We start from the raw sequence: 19,625 nt of genomic DNA, 5'->3' as shown, positions 1-19,625 counted from the left end.
AAGCCTGTTGCGGTATCCGGCCCCTGGTCCGACGAAGCACCAGTCGATTGCATAGCAGGCAGGATCATCGAAACACTGGCACTAAATGACAGTTGGTGCCGTGCCGCGTGATGGGGTCCATGGTGAATGGAGGACCTCGCCTCAGTCGAAGATGAGCGGAATACCTAAAGAAAGCACTTAAGCCTGTTGCTGTATCTGGCCTCTGGTCCGAAAAAACGCTGGCCCATAGGAGTGGGCAGGTTCAACAAATCACTATCACACTGTGGTAGACAGGTGCATATAGAACGCTGGCACACAAGATAGCGGGCATGCTCTGGAAACACTAGCACACCAAACGATGGGTAGGTGCATAGAAAAACACTGGATGGTGAATACTGGCACCCTGGAAGATGGACCGATGTATAGAGACACACTGGCACTCTAGCAAGTGGACAGGTCTCTAGAAACTGTCACCCTGGATGGTGGACAGGTTGATAGAAAAAAACAACACACTGTAACCGATAGGTGCATGTAGAAACCTGGCACACTAAACAGTGGGCAGGTTCTCATAACACTGGTACGGTGGCGTAGACAGGTGCATTCAGAAACACTGGCACACTGGATCGTGGACCGGCTCATGAAGACACTGGTACACCAGAGTAAACAGGTATGTATAGAAAACCTCGGCACTAGATAGAGGGCAGGATCCCAGAAGCACTTGTATATTGGAGCCAACACGTAGGGGGCAGAGACACTGGCACACCGGGTAGTGGACAGGTACATGGAGACACTAGTCTGAGAATACTGGCACACTGTGGAAGATAGGTACATAAGAAAACACTGACACACTAGATAGTATAGCGGGTACAGAAGCGTAGGTAGGGGCACGAGACGCACTGTAAGTGGACAGACACACAAAATACTGGTGCGACAACATAACAGGGCAGGTTAGGGACCGCTGTATAATCTATCCTGTGTAACGAGATATCGGCTCCTGATTGCTGAGTTAATTCCTTTTTTTTTTATTTTTGTGTGAGGCTGTAAAATAAGGCGCGAGGTCAACACATTAGAGAAGGTATGACCCGCTGAGGGACAGGTGATACTTAGCAGAGAATGCCTGTTGTCCTTGAGGAAAGAGAAAGAGTGTAACCCTTATCTCCGTAGAAGTGCGAGTAATCTGGGAGCACCATAGTAAGAGGTCTATAATACTACCATGATGAATTAGTACTTCAGGCATATAATATCTGGAAGGGGGGGAAATGGCTCACTAAATGAACGGGACCCCAGGAATCAGGAGCATATCTGCGTTGGCCGTAGACAGAGACAACATTGCCTGTTGTAGTAAATAGTGTTACCCACAAAACATGGTAATGTTAAACTTGCAGGTGGTTGTGCAGTGGCAAATCTCTGATACATGAACCTGAGAGGGGTAGGGTGGTTGAGACCAAGGCCCTCTAATTTCCTGCTACAGGGAGGCAATTCCCATTGTGCGCCTTACCACTACAACACTAGTCTGTGAAGCAGAGGACAGGCTGATGGTGCCTGCTCGCTACGGGCGGTGGGGGGCTCCGTTGGTGACATAGTGGGGGTGCTGCAGGCCTCGCAGAAGAATACATGCAAAGTGAAAGACATGTGCTAGGCAGGGAGGCCAGAGGGTGAGGAGCTGAGAGGGGAGCTGCCTTTAGGGCAGAGCCTACCCAGGCAGGAAATCTGCGGGCCCCCGACCTGCAGGCGATGCTCTGGAGTGGCTGGGAGCAGCAGGATGCTGGGAGCCGTCTGCAGAGGCGAGCGCTGAGGCAGCGTGGCTGGAGCAGAAGATGGCGGGCAGGATGGCTAAGGTAAAAAGGGCACACTGCCACATGCGGCGCCGTACTTGGATGTGCCTGAAGACTTGGAGCTTGACTAGCTTATGTTTCCCCTACAATGGGACGTTTCTAGCAGAGGAGCGCAGTTACTGTAGGGGTCGAGCGGTTTGAAATAAAAGCGCGCGCAGGACTCCCGCGTGATGAAGGGAGAGAGGCTTGCGGTGATAGGCTGGAAAAAGTGGGTGCAATCGCAAATGGCTGCAGGTGAGGGGGCGTGCACGGTCGGAGGAGTAGGCCGCAGCGAAGCCGGGGACTAAATTTAGGATGAAGGCCGTCGAGTAGCGTGGAGCGACACGGTACAGAGACGCAGGGGTTAAAAAGTAATGCCGGAGTAATGGGGGATGTCGCCGCAAAACACCGGGGGGGGAAGGATTACATAGGAGGAGTACCCGTTAAGCCCTGAGAGATATTAAGTGCTTCTTAAAGGGGAATTTTTTTTAATTTTTATATATATATTTATATCGGAGCCCCCATGACCCAGGACAGGGAAGAGTACCTGTCCTGAAGGCCCCGGTGATGATCCGTCATCAGGGAAGGTCACGAAGAGCTGTCCAGAGTCGTCCCGGGCGTAGGTGATGGGAGACTGGAGGAGTACCTCTCCATTCCAGGTACGCTCTTCGTCCTCTTACCCCACAATCATGCTCGGGAGCGAGAGAGTTGGGGAGGGGGGCAGGACCCTCCGCCTTTGTCAACGAAGTCGCACTTTTCCTCACTGCGGATGCACCTCGAACACTCTTCTGTGTTGGAGGGGCTGGGTTCACTGCCAGACAGACATGGAGGACAACAGTAGTGGCGGACGGACCCCACTCTGTGCAACCGGTCTCTATGGGGGAGGGCAGGGTTAGCGATTACACCCTGTCGCCCGACGAGCTGTGTCTGAAAGAAAAAGTGAAAACATTAATAAAACACAACAATACAAACCCGAGGGGCTGAGAGCAGCCCCTGCATGTCCAACCTCCTCGGATACTAAGCAAAAACTGATCTCCTCAGCTTCGGTCGGTGGGTGTATACTACTGGGGAGGAGCCAACTTTTTGATTTGCATAGTGTCAGCCTCCTAGAGCCAGCAGCATACACCAATGATTTCCTGTGTCCCCCAATGAAGCGATAGAGAAATTAAAATGCCAGTCCACGTCATGGAATCGCCCGACACATGAGCGCCTTCTTGCTGAAATATCTGCAACATGATGTCTGTATTGTTAGTATTAGAAATAGTGCACTGCTGACTACTGGGTTGCCATTCTGTTAGATTCACAGTACAAGAGTAAATTTAGCAAGATGCTTCCATGTTCAACAGCATTACTCTACAAAAGTATCAAGCTTCTTAGTTGCAGGCTCACTACACTACCATTCAAAAGCTTAGGGTCACTTAGATATTTCCTTATTTTTGAAAGAAAAGCACATATTTTTTTCAATGAAGCTAACAATAAATTAAACAGAAATACACTCTATACATTGTTAATGTGGTAAATGACTATTCTAGCTGCAAACTTCTGTTTTTTAATGCAATATCTACATAGATGTATAGAGGCCCATTTCCAACAACCACCACTCCAGTGTTCTAATGGTACATTGTGTTTGATAACTGTGTTAGAAGGCTAATGGATGTTTAGAAATACCTTGAAAACCCTTGTGTAAGTATGTTAGCACAGCTGAAAACAGTTTTGCTGATTAGAGAAGGTATAAAACTGACCTTCCTTTGAGCTAGTTGAGAATCTGGAGCATTACATTTTTTGGTTCCATTAAACTCTCAAAATGGCCAGAAAAAGAGAACACTCATGTGAAACTCGACAGTCTATTCTTGTTCTTAGATTTGAAAGATATTCCATGTGAGAAATTGCCAAGAAACTGAAGATTTCCTACAACGGTGTGCACTTCTCCCTTCAGAGGAGAGCACATACAAGCACTAACCAGAGTAGAAAGAGAAGTGGGAGGCCCCGCTGCACAACTGAGCAACATTACAAGTACATTAGAGTCTTTAAAAATCGACTCCTCACAGGTCCTCAACTGGCAGCTTCTTTAAATAGTAAACTGCAAAACGCCAGTGTCAACGTCTACAGTGAAGAGGCGACTCCGGGATGCTGGCCTTCAGGGCAGAGTGGAAATGAAAAAGCCATATCTAATGCAGGCGTCACACAATACGATCTATCGTGCCATCGCATGAGCGATCGTACCCGCCCCCGTCGTGTGTGCGTCACGGGCAAATCGCTGCCCGTGTCGCACAAAGTCGTTAAACCCCCGTCACACATACTTTCCTGCTGAGCGACGTCGCTGTGGGCGGCGAACATCCACTTCCTGAAGGGGGTGGGTTGTTCGGCGTCACTGCGACGTCACACAACGTGAATATCCCGCCCACCTCCTTCCTTCAGCATTGCTGGCGGGACGCAGGTAAGCTGTGTTCATCGTTCCCGGGGTGTCACACGGAGCGATGTGTGCTCTTCCGGGTACGATGAACAATCTGCGCAAATAAGATTAAACAATTTTTTAAAAATGAGCGACATGTACACGATACACGATTTACAACCGATTTGCGAACGTTAAGAGTCGCTCTTAGGTGTCACACGAGACGACGTCGTGAACGATGCCGGATGTGCATCACGAAAACCGTGACCCCAACGACATATCGCACGATAGATCGTCTCGTGTGACGCCCACATTAGACTGGCTAATAAAAGGAAAAGCTTAATATGGGCAAAAGAACACAGACATTGGACAGAGGAAGATTGGAAAAAAAAATGTTATGGACAGATGAATCGAAGTTTGAGGTGTTTGGATCACACAAAAGAACATTTGTGAGACACAGAACAACTGAAAAGATGCTGGAAGAGTGCCTGACGCCATCTGTCAAGCATGGTGGAGGTAATGTGATGGTCTGGGGTTGCTTTGGTGCTGGTAACGTGGGAGATTTGTACAAGGTAAACAGGATTTTGAAAAAGGAAGGCTATCACTCCATTTTGCAACGTCATGCCATACCCTGTGGACAGCGCTTGATTGTAGCCAATTTCCCTACAACAGGACAATGACCCAAAGGACACCTAAAAATTATGCATGAACTATTTAGGGAAGAAGCAGGCAGCTGGTATTCTATCTGTAATGGAGTGGCCAGCCCAGTCACCAGATCTCAACCCTATAGAGATGTTGTGGGAGCAGCTTGACTTTATGGTATGCAAAAAGTGCCCATCAAGCCAATCTAACTTGTGGGAGGGGGGGGGGGAAGCATGGGGTGAAATATCTCCAGATTACCTCCGCAAATTAACAGCTAGAATGCCAAAGGTCTGCAAAGCTGGAATTGCTGCAAAGGAGCATTCTGTGACGAAAGCAAAGTGTGAAGGAGAAAATTATTATATAAAGTAAAAATCATTAGTTCTAACCTCATCAATATCTGGACTATATTTTCTATTCATTATGCAACTTATTTGATAAATAAAAGTATGATTTTTCATGGAAAAGACAAAATTGTCTGGGTGACATCAAATTTTTGAATGGTAGTGTACATGGGGCAACTAGCTTTATGGCTACAGAAATATGAGGCAACAGAATACCTTGAACAAAGGTAGATAATTTGCAGCTGACATGTGCAGGCAATACTAATAACACAGTCTGCTGGCAATCTCTTCAGCTACCCTTCATGCAGTCTGGCACATTCCTTGTGTTGCTGTCAGTGCCGTTCAGAGCATACTCATAGAGCTCTCATAATTGAAATTTACTGCTGTAGATTGACTGGCAACTTTTGCCTTCTTGCAGCCTACTCACTCCGTTACTATTTCACAGCTCCTCAATCTCAGGCGCAAGGCTAAAGCTTATGTGCGCACGCTGCGTTTTTCCGCAGCGTTTTTGGGCGTTTTTCGGGTGCGTTTTTGCTCAGAAAACTGCATGACTTTGCTTCCCCGGCAAAGTCTATGAGTTTTCATTTTTGCTGTCTGCACAGTGCAGTTTTGTTTTAGGTGCGTTTTTGTGGTGACCACAAAGATGGAACATGTCAATTATTTCTGCGTTTTTGCCAGAGTTTTTCACCCATGCAATGCATTGGAAAAAATGCAGTAACAAAAACGCAGCAAACGCACAAAAACGCATGCGTTTTTGGATGAGTTTTTACCACGGGTGCGTTGTGTGTTTTTTTTGTGGACAAAAACGCTGCATCTTTGTGGTCACAAAAAAAGGCAACGTGCGCACATAGCCTAAACCTTCCTGGTGTGCTAATCCTTTTTACATACATACACGCACCAGCTTTTAGACCCGCTCTGGCCTATCGCCTAAGGGGTGCTTCACACACAGCGAGCTCGCTGCCGAGATCGCTGCTGAGTCACGCTTTTTGTGACGCAGCAGTGACCTCATTAGCGATCTCGCTGTGTGTGACACTGAGCAGCGATCTGGCCCCTGCTGCGAGATCGCTGCTCGTTACACACAGCCCTGGTTCGTTTTCTTCAAAGCCGCTCTCCTGCTGTGACACACAGATCGCTGTGTGTGACAGCAAGAGAGCGACAAATGAAGCGAGCAGGGAGCAGGAGCCGGCGTCTGACAGCTGAGGTAAGCTGTATCCAAGATAAACATCGGTAAACAGGTACCCGATGTTTACCTTAGTTACCAGTCTCCGCAGCTTCCAGACGGCGGCTCCGTGCAAGCGCAACGTCGCTTGCACGTCGCTGCTGGCTGGGGGCTGGTCACTGGTCGCTGGTGAGATCTGCCTGTTTGACAGCTCACCAGCGACCATGTAGCGATGCAGCAGCGATCCTGACCAGGTCAGATCGCTGGTCGGATCGCTGCTGCATCGCTAAGTGTGAAGGTACCCTAACCCACTTGGCAGATAATCTTTTTACTACTTAGCATCTATCTTCTTGCCTTGTCAGTGGGTGCGGCATTCATAAAACAAGATTAATTTTTTTCAATCACTTCTGCTGTGGACATTTTTACACTTTTCCCTAACAATGGTACTCTCATGCAGCTGGAGACCAGCAGTAGCTTTGTCTGGAGTTTTGTACATGCTGCTCTGTTACCCACACTAAAAACTAAAACCTACTCTTCCCCACTTGCTAACTATCTATGGCAAAGCTGCTCAAGTCCTCTGTTTGCTCCATCTTTTTCACCTACTGGTGGGAATAACCTTGAAGAAGATTCTAAAGAGCCTAGATTTTTTTTAACATGCAGAGAAAGAATCCAGTGTAGAACAGTAAAGGTGGCTTTACACACGGCAACATCGCAAACGACATCGCTGTAACGTCACCGGTTTTGTGACGTTATAGCGACCTCCCCAGCGACATTGCAGTGTGTGAAACACATCAGTGACCTGGCCCCTGCTGTGAAGTTGTGATCGCTACAAATCGTTCAAGACCATTCTTTGGTCCTTTGTTTCCCGCTGTGCAGCAAAGTTTTAGTGTGTAAAGGGGACTTTACAGCGACTTCGTTAGCGACTTCCCTTTCAAAAAGCTGCTTTACAACATCCCCAATGACTAGCTAGGTCGTTCTGCAGGTCCGGATCGCTGTTGCGTCGTTGGCCAGGTCTGCCTGTTTGACAGCTCAACAGAGACTTTGTAGCGATTCCGGCCAGGTTGGGATCGCTGGTGGGATCGCTAGAAAGTTTCAGTGTGTAAAGGGGCCTTAAGTCCCAGAAAGGTAAATGTAAAACATAATGTTTATTCTGTTAATTAAAATCTCCAGAGAGGTCACAAACAATGGGACAGGGAGAAAAAAAAAAGGCCATATAACTTCATACAGAAAACCTACATCAAGTAATATTATATTAAATGCTAAAGCCTCCCATCCGCACCATGTTAAAAAAAACATTCCTATGGGAGAACCAATTAGAATTTATCACAATAGTTAACCACCTTTGTGAGGCAAATCCCGGGATATGAAGATGAATTATGACTCCAGTCATAATCCCTCATCACTCCCTGGCAGTGCCCCCTCCCTTCTTGTTCTCAGTGTTCCACTTACACCTCCATGGCCATGTCCTGTGATATGGAGATGAGGTGGTGTGGGAACAATGGACACAGGATGACTCCCTGCCGTCACCCTGTAGTAGGAGCTGCTATCTAATTAGCAAGGCTCTGGAAGTAGCCAGACAGAACGACTCCAGTAAAAAATGGTTCATATCTCGCAAGCCATATTTCCGATAAATATGGCAACCATAAAAATGGTGTCTCTGCATGCGGACGATGCCGGCACACCCTTTTTATGGGAGCAGGACATTGGGAAATGCCCCAGGCGTGATATCAGCCAATGGGGAACTGGCAGACAGGTCATGAGTCCCCTCGTTCTGTAGCTAAATTCATAACTGTCACAATGAGAGCGTTGGCGTCCGCCTACGACGCTCCCAGGCAAAGTTATGGCCCATATTCCATGTTGGGATATTGTCCATAACTCAAGCCAGGGGTGGAGCAGTGCTCCCTGTGAGGTCACGAAGGTAGGAGGGGACCTGGATCTGCCCAGGTTGATAACCCTACTTCGGCCATTTTCCAGCGTTCTTTCGCTGGGGGCACGTGTAGGAAACATCTGTGGGAAGGATCCTAGAAACCTGGGTACAGCGCCCCCCTGTGGCCAGACGCAACAAGGTAACTGCTGGAACTGTGTATGCCTGTTTGTAACCCATGCTTTGATTGTAACTGTACTCTGACATATGTATATTCTGTAGATTCCCTATTGTATATATTGTAGTTTCTAGTGTGCTTTAGGCTGATTAAATTATATAATTAATCTTGGGCTGTTCTGTTATCTCGATCTTGAATCCCACGTCTGTGTGTTCGGCTAATAGTTACCGTAAATCGGTTGGTGGCAGCGAATTGTGCCAAGGATTATTGTGGGGAGGCCAGTGAGATTCGGGGAGATTTTATATATTCCGCCCACGGAGGTCGGGGGAATATATACCTTACTCTCACCGGGGACCCTTCAATAATCGGCATAAGTAGTATAGCGGCCTCCTTGCTTATTGTCGGGCAATTCCATAATTGGCCTGACTATAAGAGGGGCGCTAGAGAGCGCGTCACGTGCTCTGTCTGTCGGTCGGGAGGTATAAAGGAGGGGTGACCCCCACTTGTTACCCCCCGATTGTGACGTACTGGTAGCCAGCGCGGGGGATTTCTGAGTGACCCCCCCCGGTGGTTTGTGACATATTGGTGGCATAGCGGTGGGATCGAGATAATAGTGTGTGTGAGTGTGAGACCCATACTCCCAGACACTAAAGACTGCCTGCAGCAGCTGTGGCTGCTGGGGTCTTCAGACTAGCTCAACACTAGAGTGTCAGAGTGCAGATACTGTAAGGTGTGTGGAGGCATCAGGTGTCAGTTCTGTGTCAGTGACCAAAAGTCTGCAAGAATGGCTGATGGCACCAGGAGCAGAGCTATGCAACTGGCCAATGCTAAGGCAGGAGCCGAAGAGAGGGAGGACGGTGCTGTGGACAGCAATGAGGAGGTTGCCCACGAGTCCTCCAGGAGCTCGACGCCAGAAAACCGTTCTGCCGAGGACATTGCGCAACCTGGCACTGCTGGACAAGATGAGGAGGAGCTCACCCAAGGTTCCTCAACGAGCCAGATGCCAGCCCTCCGCTCTGAAAGGGACAGTGAATCGCCTAGCTCTGCAGCGTGCCGCAGATCACCACGTGCCATTCCACCGAGCCTGGGAGGCTCGGATAGCCTTCTTCAAATGGCTATGGCCCTTCTCCAGGCTGGAGACCAGAAGGGCTACAAGGAACTCCTGGCAGAGCGCAGGGCAGAGCGGCAGGCAGCGCGTGACGCTGAGGCTGCGGAGCGGCACGCAGAGCGTGAGGCTGCGGAGCGAGAGCGGCAGGCAGCGCGTGAAGAGCGAGAGCGACAGGCAGACCGTGACTACCAGCTGCAGCTAGCTCAGCTCCGGCCCTCATCAGCCACATGTGACCTTCGAGACACCAAACTTCCAAAGGTCCGTGTTGAGGACTTCCCAGTGCTGGAGAAGGATGGAGACTTGGACTCTTTCTTGACTGCTTTTGAACGGACTTGCTTGCAGCACCATCTGGACAAGGACCAGTGGGCCAAATACCTGACCCCCCGTTTAAGGGGTAAGGCCCTGGATATCCTTGGGGACTTGCCTGCTGAGGCAGATCAGGGCTACGACACCATCAAGCGGGCCCTGATCCAACAGTACAACCTCACTCCAGAGTCCTACCGCAAGAAGTTCCGGAGCCTACAGAAGGGACCAAAGGACTCCTGGGCTGACCACCGGCGGGCACTTGCCCGAGCTGCCGACCACTGGACCCAAGGCCTGCAGCTTTCCACCGGACCGGAGATCCTGGACTTGTTCATCACGGAGCAACTCTTGTGGAACTGCCCTGAGGATCTCCGCCAGTTCATCCGAGACCAGAAGCCAAAGGGGTCCACGGCTACAGCTGCCCTTGCCGATGACTACACCAACAACCGGGCTCCTGAGGCCAGGAGAGCGGCCACCAGCAGCACCTGGAGAGGGGGTAAGATGAATTCTGCGACTGCCCCACCTGCCCCTAGACTGCAGGGGGTGTCCCCCTCAACTCCCCTCTCCAGGCCCGTGGCGGAACCAAGACGGTGCCACCAGTGCAACCTACCTGGACACTTCAAGGCCATGTGCCCTCAGCGTCCCAAGGCCCCGGCTCCGTCCCCGTCCCAAGGGCCGCCCAAGGTGTATTGTGTGGGTGGGGGTGGTGGTAGGTCCCTGGACAGCTTCCAACCTGTCACCGTCGGCCGGTCTGTGACCATAGGACTGCGAGACAGCGCCTCGGAGGTGACTCTGGTGCGGCCTGAGATGGTGTCCCCCCAAGACTTGATCCCTGGAAAAACCCTCGCTGTCTCCGGGATTGGAGGCATTGACCCGGCGCTGCCTGTTGCTGACATTTATGTGGACTGGGGCGCAGGGCGAGGGGTGAGGGAGGTGGGGGTAACTGATCGGATCCCCGCAAACGTGCTACTTGGGACAGATTTGGGGCAGATAACCTCCCAGTTTGGGCCCCAACCAAGGGCTGAACCTTCAGCCAGTGCTGACATGCCTCCGGACAATGTTAATGTGTCATCTATGAATGATGTAAGGGAGGAGGGAGTGAACTCTGATATTTCTGCTTGCATAGACACCATAGACACACACTCAGCTGCAGCTGTGACAGGGGAGGGGGTCAGAGAAAGGTGTGACAATGCCTCTACAAGTAACCAGCCTGTGAGCTGGGATCTGCTGCCCTCTGCAGGGATAAGCAGAGAGCAGGGTGCTGCAGGGGGAGGACCAGTGTGTGGGGTGGGGGCTACCACAGCAAATGTGGGGTCCCCAGAGATTTCACAGCGGGGTTCTGTTGCTGCAGGAGGGGAACAGGCAGGTGAGATTGGGGCCGGTCCAGGAGCGGAAGTGCTCCCAGGTAAGATCTCGGTGCATGGTTCCCCCACAACCGGGGTGTCAGGAAGCCAGGTAGGTCTGCCTGAACCGGCGACTTGGTCAGGAACGGAGGAGGAGCAGGCACGACCCACGGTCGCAGCGGCTGTGGCCGCTGTCACCCGCAGTGGGAGTGCTGGAAGCCAAGGGGCCTCCCGGAGGTCCGATAGCTCTTCCCCTTCTGACCAAGTGGCAGCCGAGTCAGGTGGAGGCCAGGACACAGGTCCCGGGGTACTGACTGAAGATGTGACAGTCTCGTCGATTCTGGCCACATCTAGTCAGGGGTTTCAGGCAGCGTTAGAAGCTGACGACAGCCTGAAAGCTCTTAAGGAGCAGGCGGCACAGCCTCCCTCGGACTCGGACCCGGAGCGAGTGGTCTGGGACCAAGGACGGCTGTACCGGGCCACGGTCCAGCAGGGTTCACCGGAGGCGTGGCCCAGGGACCGACAGTTGGTGGTACCCTATCCGTTCCGGACGGAGTTGTTGCGGATCGCACATGAGATTCCGATGGCCGGACACCTAGGGATCGCTAAGACCAAGGCCAGGTTAAACCAGCATTTCTACTGGCCAAAAATGGGGGCCGATGTGGCTGCCTACTGCCGTTCGTGTGAAACCTGTCAGAGAGTGGGGAAGGCGGGGCCACGCCCCAAAGCCCCACTAGTATCTCTGCCAATCATCGATGAGCCTTTCAGGAGGGTGGCTGTGGATCTGGTCGGCCCGCTGGCCATCCCCAGCAGCTCCGGGAAACGCTTCATACTGACGGTAGTGGACTATGCCACCCGGTACCCAGAAGCAGTGGCCTTGTCGTCCATTCGGGCTGACAAGGTGGCCACCGCATTGCTGGAGATTTTCTCCCGAGTGGGTTTTCCCCAGGAAATGCTCACTGACCGGGGGACCCAATTCATGTCCCAGCTGATGGAGGCCCTCTGTAAGCAAGTCCAGGTGCGACATCTGGTGGCCAGCCCGTACCATCCACAGACTAATGGCCTGTGCGAGCGGTTCAATGGCACCTTAAAGCAGATGCTTAAGATGTTGGTCGACTCCCATGGGCGTGACTGGGAGCGGTATCTCCCACACCTGTTATTTGCTTACCGGGAGGTTCCACAGGCCTCAACAGGATTCTCACCGTTTGAGCTCCTGTACGGGCGACGTGTGCGGGGCCCCCTGGCTCTGGTGAAAGAGGCTTGGGAAGGGGATTTGGCCACCCCTGGAGTGTCGGTTATCGAGTATGTCATGCGCTTCCGGGACAAAATGCAGGCCTTGACGCAACTGGTACACGACAATATGGCTCAAGCCCAGGCCGATCAGAAGCGTTGGTACGACCAGAACGCTTGTGAGAGGACCTACCAAGTGGGTCAAGAGGTGTGGGTACTGGTCCCCGTACCACAGGACAAGCTTCAGGCAGCCTGGGAAGGCCCATACCTCGTGTACCAGCAGCTCAACCCTGTAACGTACCTGGTCACCCTGGACCCTGCCCGTGGAAGGCGGAAGCCCTTCCATGTGAACATGATGAAGGCACATCATGAGCGGGAGGCATGTGCGCTCCCCGTGTGCAACCTGCCCGAGGAGGGAGAAGCGGAAACCCTCTTGGATATGCTAGCCCAGGTTAGGGCAGGCGGATCCATTGAGGATGTGGAGGTTGGCCACCAGCTCTTGGAGGACCAACGGTCCCAGCTGTGGGCCACCCTACACCCCTTCCGGGGGTTGTTTACCAACCAGCCCGGAAGGACTGACTTGGCTGTCCATCACGTGGACACTGGGGATCATCCCCCGATCCGGCGTTCAGCATATCAGGTCTCCCTGGAGGTGCAGCAACACATGCGCCAGGAGATTGACGAGATGCTGAAGCTGGGGGTGATCCAGGCATCCAACAGCGCTTGGGCCTCGCCTGTAGTCCTCGTCCCTAAGAAGGACCGAACCACTCGGTTCTGCGTGGACTACAGGGGGCTCAATGCGGTCACGGTCGCCGATGCGTACCCAATGCCACGCATCGATGACCTGCTCGATCAGTTGGCCGGGGCTCAGTACCTGACCATCATGGATCTGAGCCGGGGATATTGGCAGATCCCCCTGACTCGCAAGGCCAGGGAACGCTCTGCCTTTATTACCCCATTTGGACTGTACGAGTCCACGGTGATGCCATTCGGGATGAGGAATGCCCCTGCCACTTTCCAGCGGATGGTCAACACCCTGCTCAAGGGACTTGAAGGGTACGCGGCCGCGTACCTGGATGACATTGCCGTCTTCAGTCCCACCTGGGAGGACCACCTAGAGCATCTAGCACAGGTGCTCAGGCGGATCTCAGGCGGAGGTTTGTTCCATGCTATAGTAGCCTGGCAAAGCCCTTGACGGACCTCACCAAGAAGAAGCTGCCCTCTGCAGTCGATTGGACAATGGACTGCGAGACAGCCTTCCGGGCCCTAAAGGACGCCCTGTCCAGCCCGCCCGTGCTACAGGCAGCCGACTTCACGCGGCCGTTTGTAGTACAGACCGACGCCAGTGACTTCGGCCTCGGTGCGGTGCTCAGCCAGGTGGACTCTGCGAGCCAAGAGCACCCAGTCTTGTACCTGAGCAGGAAGCTGTTACCAAGGGAAGTTGCCTATTCCACGATGGAGAAGGAGTGCCTGGCCATAGTGTGGGCCCTGCAGCGTCTGCAACCCTATCTATACGGGCGCCACTTCATCGTGGAGACGGACCACAATCCCCTCAGCTGGTTGCACACCGTCTCTGGGACGAATGGGCGATTGTTGCGATGGAGCCTTGCGCTCCAGCAATACAACTTCACCATTCGCCACAAAAGGGGCCGTGACCACGGTAACGCAGACGGGCTGTCCCGACAAGGAGAGGTCGCGGACGGGCGCACGGGGGAACACCGGAGTGTGCTGCCCCCTAGCGCCCTCAAAAGGGGGGAGGTGTGAGGCAAATCCCGGGATATGAAGATGAATTATGACTCCAGTCATAATCCCTCATCACTCCCTGGCAGTGCCCCCTCCCTTCTTGTTCTCAGTGTTCCACTTACACCTCCATGGCCATGTCCTGTGATATGGAGATGAGGTGGTGTGGGAACAATGGACACAGGATGACTCCCTGCCGTCACCCTGTAGTAGGAGCTGCTATCTAATTAGCAAGGCTCTGGAAGTAGCCAGACAGAACGACTCCAGTAAAAAATGGTTCATATCTCGCAAGCCATATTTCCGATAAATATGGCAACCATAAAAATGGTGTCTCTGCATGCGGACGATGCCGGCACACCCTTTTTATGGGAGCAGGACATTGGGAAATGCCCCAGGCGTGATATCAGCCAATGGGGAACTGGCAGACAGGTCATGAGTCCCCTCGTTCTGTAGCTAAATTCATAACTGTCACAATGAGAGCGTTGGCGTCCGCCTACGACGCTCCCAGGCAAAGTTATGGCCCATATTCCATGTTGGGATATTGTCCATAACTCAAGCCAGGGGTGGAGCAGTGCTCCCTGTGAGGTCACGAAGGTAGGAGGGGACCTGGATCTGCCCAGGTTGATAACCCTACTTCGGCCATTTTCCAGCGTTCTTTCGCTGGGGGCACGTGTAGGAAACATCTGTGGGAAGGATCCTAGAAACCTGGGTACAGCGCCCCCCTGTGGCCAGACGCAACAAGGTAACTGCTGGAACTGTGTATGCCTGTTTGTAACCCATGCTTTGATTGTAACTGTACTCTGACATATGTATATTCTGTAGATTCCCTATTGTATATATTGTAGTTTCTAGTGTGCTTTAGGCTGATTAAATTATATAATTAATCTTGGGCTGTTCTGTTATCTCGATCTTGAATCCCACGTCTGTGTGTTCGGCTAATAGTTACCGTAAATCGGTTGGTGGCAGCGAATTGTGCCAAGGATTATTGTGGGGAGGCCAGTGAGATTCGGGGAGATTTTATATATTCCGCCCGCGGAGGTCGGGGGAATATATACCTTACTCTCACCGGGGACCCTTCAATAATCGGCATAAGTAGTATAGCGGCCTCCTTGCTTATTGTCGGGCAATTCCATAATTGGCCTGACTATAAGAGGGGCGCTAGAGAGCGCGTCACGTGCTCTGTCTGTCGGTCGGGAGGTATAAAGGAGGGGTGACCCCCACTTGCTACCCCCCGATTGTGACGTACTGGTAGCCAGCGCGGGGGATTTCTGAGTGACCCCCCCGGTGGTTTGTGACAACCTTTCAATCTGAAGGGGATTATTCTATATGGTCACTTAGTAGAGCAAAAATGTAGTGGATACAATAGATTGCCGTTCCTTTTTGTTAAATTGCGAAAAAATAAAATTCAAACATCGTCAAAACAGCCATATACTTACTTTTTCTACTGAATACAGTCTGCAATTTTTAGAATGTTACTTCCATTAGAAAGAAATAAGTTCCAATATTATTAACATTTATTTATTTCCATTTTTAACCTCTCTGTGTTCTTCTGGTGATAACATATTTAATTGCAGAATAACAGACTTGTACGATGCCTTGCTTTTGGTACTTTAATTTGCATTTTTTTTACACCAGTCATGTTAAATAATGTTATAGATGTAAATAAGGTTATAGTAATTGGTACGGTAATAAGTTATATTATGTGTTGCTTTGTAACCTTTATAATAAAATGTATACAATGTTCTGTTAGTGAGGTTTTTATTTTTTTATATCACATAATTAAGATCATAGTAACACTCTTAGGCTATATGCCCACGAAACTGTGTACCTGCGGATTTTTCCGCGGAAAACCCGTGGATTTATCTGGATTTTCTAGATAAATCCACAGGTTCTAGCAAGTACAGACACTCTCCATGTTACCCTATGGGATTTGGGGAGTGCTGTATCAATGTTGCGGTATGTGCCTCTGCGGAAAATGCTGCGGATTTCCCGCAGCCACACGTAACTGCATGTCAATTATTCATGTGGAAATATCTGCAGAATTCTCGCCTTTCCACTATGGAGATAGAGGCTGGGATTTCCGCAGGAATTCTGCACGAAATCAGCACTGTTTCCGCAGGTTTACCGCAACAGCTCCGCAGCAATATCGCAGCAATGGATAGCTGCGGATTTCGGGTAGCAGCTGCGGCAAACCTGCTATCAAAGATGCGGCAAGATCTGCGGGTACGTTGTCCCGTGGGCACATAGTCTTACATCTGAAGACAGAGAACAAAGGATCACATTATTGGTAATAGGTGATGGACACAGCTTATCATCAGCCCCTTCATAGGGAATGATCAACAACTCTTCTATAAAAGACAAAAATTCATTTATAGGCACCAATTTTGATGTGTCCACATGACTGCAGTAAATCATATCTCTGAACTCCTGTTAACAGAGCAAAATCCCCATTTAGGAAAGATAGTGCCCCTCATGCACAGAAAGGCCATGTGCGCACGTTGCGTTGCGTTTTTTTCATGCGTTTCCGCAACGTTTTGAGCTGCAACGTTTTAATGCAAATTTGCATGCGTTTTGATTTCCAAGCAAAGTTTATGGGAAATAGGGCTTTCTCGTGCGAACGATACATTTAAAAACGCAGCGTTTTTGTTGACAAAAAATTGTCAAAATCTCTGCGTTTGAAGAAGCAACATGTCAAATGTTTTTGCCATTTTGGCAGCGTTTTGCTAACATTAGAGTCAATGAGAATTATCAAAACGCATCCTAAAAGAAAATTCTAGCGTTTTACATGCTTTTTTGATGCTTAACGCATGCTTTTTTGACATTATAGTGAGGGCAAGCAGTTTCTAATTGCCCTCACATCCATTCCGACATTAAAAAATGAGTGAAACTATACTTTTAGTTTATTTTGAACATAATTATTCAATTGCTATAATAATTTTTGGTAAATTATCATTATAGTGTATGATTTAAACATTATTAATTTTTTATTTTTTTAAAAAAAATTTCCTACTGTTTGAATGTGCAAACTTTATGTAGTTGTGTATTTGAGTTGAAAACGCATCTCAATTTAAGCACTGAAACAGCATGTAAAATGCGGCAAAAACGCTATAAAAATGCTTGCGTATTTTCTGCGTTTATGTGGTCAAAACCAAATTTGACAATGACAAATTCTGCCAGAGGATGCGTTCATTTTTGCAAGTTACTGAACGCAATGTGCGCACATGGCCAAAAGGTGATCTTGTGCCTCAGAGATCCTTTCATTTACATGTATAAATACACACAAGGTGATTACAAAAGAACTGGCAGATGTATTCCATCCAAAGGCCTTACAAAGGGCTATGGCTGAGTTGACATGTCCATTATTCAACTGTTAGGCTATGTGCCCACGTGGCGTATTTTCATGCAGTTACGCTGCGTTCTGCACCGCAGCGTAACTGCATGCGTCCTGCGTCCCCAGCACAATCTATGAAGATTGTGCCTAATTCATGCCCACGTGGCGTATTAGAACGCAGCGATTCGGCTGCTGCCAAATCGCTACGTTCTAAGAAGTGACATGTCACTTCCTTCATGCGCTTTGCATGCAGCCCCCGCTCTGTCTATGGTGGGGGCTGCATCCAGAGCGCATGAAATCGGCAGTCACCGAAGCTTCAGAACGGAGCTTTTCAGCTGCGCTCTGAAGCGCACATGCAGTGCCGTTACGCTGCTGTGCAGAGCGCACACACGTGGGCACATAGCCTTAGGCTGTGTACGCACTTTGCGTCGTCGTAGTTTCAGTTGTAAACACATCCTCTGGCAGAAATTGCTTTTGCCAAAGTTGCTTTTGACCACAAAATCGCGATAAATACGCATCCGTTTTTACCGCGTTTTAGCCGTGTTATTAGCGCTTTTTACCTGCATTTTCATTGCTTAAAGTCAGATGCGATTTGATTACAAAGACACTACTAAATAAAGTTTTGACATACAAACACTATGAAAAAAGGGACAAAAAAAATGAAAAATATAATTATTGAAATCATAACGAAAATAGTTATATTTAATATAATTATAGCGGTTTTATACTATTTATCGCTATAATTCCAATGAATTAATATTTTTCATTAATTTAATTGTCGGACTATGTGTGTGTGTAAAGGGACATATCATTCCATTATTTTGATGTCAGAAACGCATGTGTTTATGTAGTCCAAAACGCATGTTTTCTGCAGCCAAAAAGCAGGTAAAATGCTGGAATTTTAATGTTGCTTGCGTTTTGCAACTTCGCATTGACTTCAATGTTAGCAAAACGCAGCCCAAATGGCAAAAACAATTGACATGCTGCTTCTTTGAACGCAGAGATTTTGCCCAAAATTATACAAATTAAACGCAGAGTTTTGAACTGCAAAGTGAGCACAAGAAATCCATTTTTCCCATAAACTTTGCAGGAAAACCAAAACGCATGCATTTTGGCATGAAAACGCTGCAGTTCAAAATGCTGCAGAAAAGCAGGTGAAAACGCAAAGTGCGGACACAGCCTTAGAACGGATCCATTGGCAAAAAATTGTGCAAACACAACTTTTTGGCCGGTTTAAAATAAATAGATTTTTGCAGGATCTGATTTTTTTTTTAAACATGAGTGTATGGAAAATGGATCCGTTAACTGATCGCTATTTAGCCATCTGTTTTCTTGGATTTGTAAAGGATCCATTTTTTACTTACTAGATCAGATTCAAATGGAAGATAAATAGCGTTCCAGTAATGGATCTGTTTTCCATAGACTCCAATGTTAAAAAAAAAAATAGATCCTGCAAAAATCAGTTCAAAACTGACAAAGTTGTGTTTGCAGAACTTTTTTGGCAACAGATTGCTGCTGGATCTGGTCTAAGGCTATGTGCGCACTTTCCGTTTTCACCTGCGTTTCAGGTGCGTTTAGGGTCCGTTTTGAACGGCAGCGTTTTTGTGCCCAAATGCATGCGTTTTGGTTTTCCATTAAAGACAATGAGAATTCATGATTTCTTGTCCGCACTTTGCGTTTCAAAACGCATCTCAAAATTTGCATAAGTTTGGTCAAAAACCATGCATTCAGAAAAGGACCCTGTCAATTATTTTTGCCATTTGTGGTGCGTTTTGTTAACATTGAAGTCAATGAGAAGTAGCAAAACGCAGGCACAATCAAAATTCCAGCGTTTTACCTGCTTTTTCATTGCAGAAAACATGCTTTTTAGACATCAAAATAATGATTTGATATGTCCCTTTACACACACACAGATAGTCCGACAATTAAATTTAAGAATAATATGCATTTATTGCTATTTTACAGATAAAATGTATATTACCGCTATAATTTTATTAAATATATCTTTTTCCATTATTTTTCCCATTAATATAGATTTGTCCCTTTTTTTCTATTTTTTCATTCTGTTTGACTGTTTAAACTTTATTTAGTAGTGTCTTGATGTTCAAAACGCATCTGTCAAAACGCATGGGAAAAAGCATGTAAAAGGCGCTGAAAACGCATCTAAAACGCGGTAAATACGCATGCGTTTTCTGCGCTAA

At 48.9% G+C, this 19,625-nt stretch overlaps 1 protein-coding gene across 1 annotated transcript in view; it reads right to left on the bottom strand.

Moving 5' to 3' along the window:
* Positions 1-19,625, bottom strand: part of KIAA2012 (KIAA2012 ortholog) — a 518,638-nt gene that overhangs the window by 131,513 nt on the left and 367,500 nt on the right. The gene's annotated exons all lie outside the window — the stretch shown is intronic.

The sequence above is a fragment of the Anomaloglossus baeobatrachus genome, chromosome 7 (genome assembly GCF_048569485.1).
Source record: "Anomaloglossus baeobatrachus isolate aAnoBae1 chromosome 7, aAnoBae1.hap1, whole genome shotgun sequence".
Taxonomy (NCBI): Eukaryota; Metazoa; Chordata; class Amphibia; order Anura; family Aromobatidae; genus Anomaloglossus; species Anomaloglossus baeobatrachus.
The sequence above is the reverse complement of the archived record's forward strand: the minus strand, read 5'-3'. Positions and strand labels throughout refer to the sequence as shown.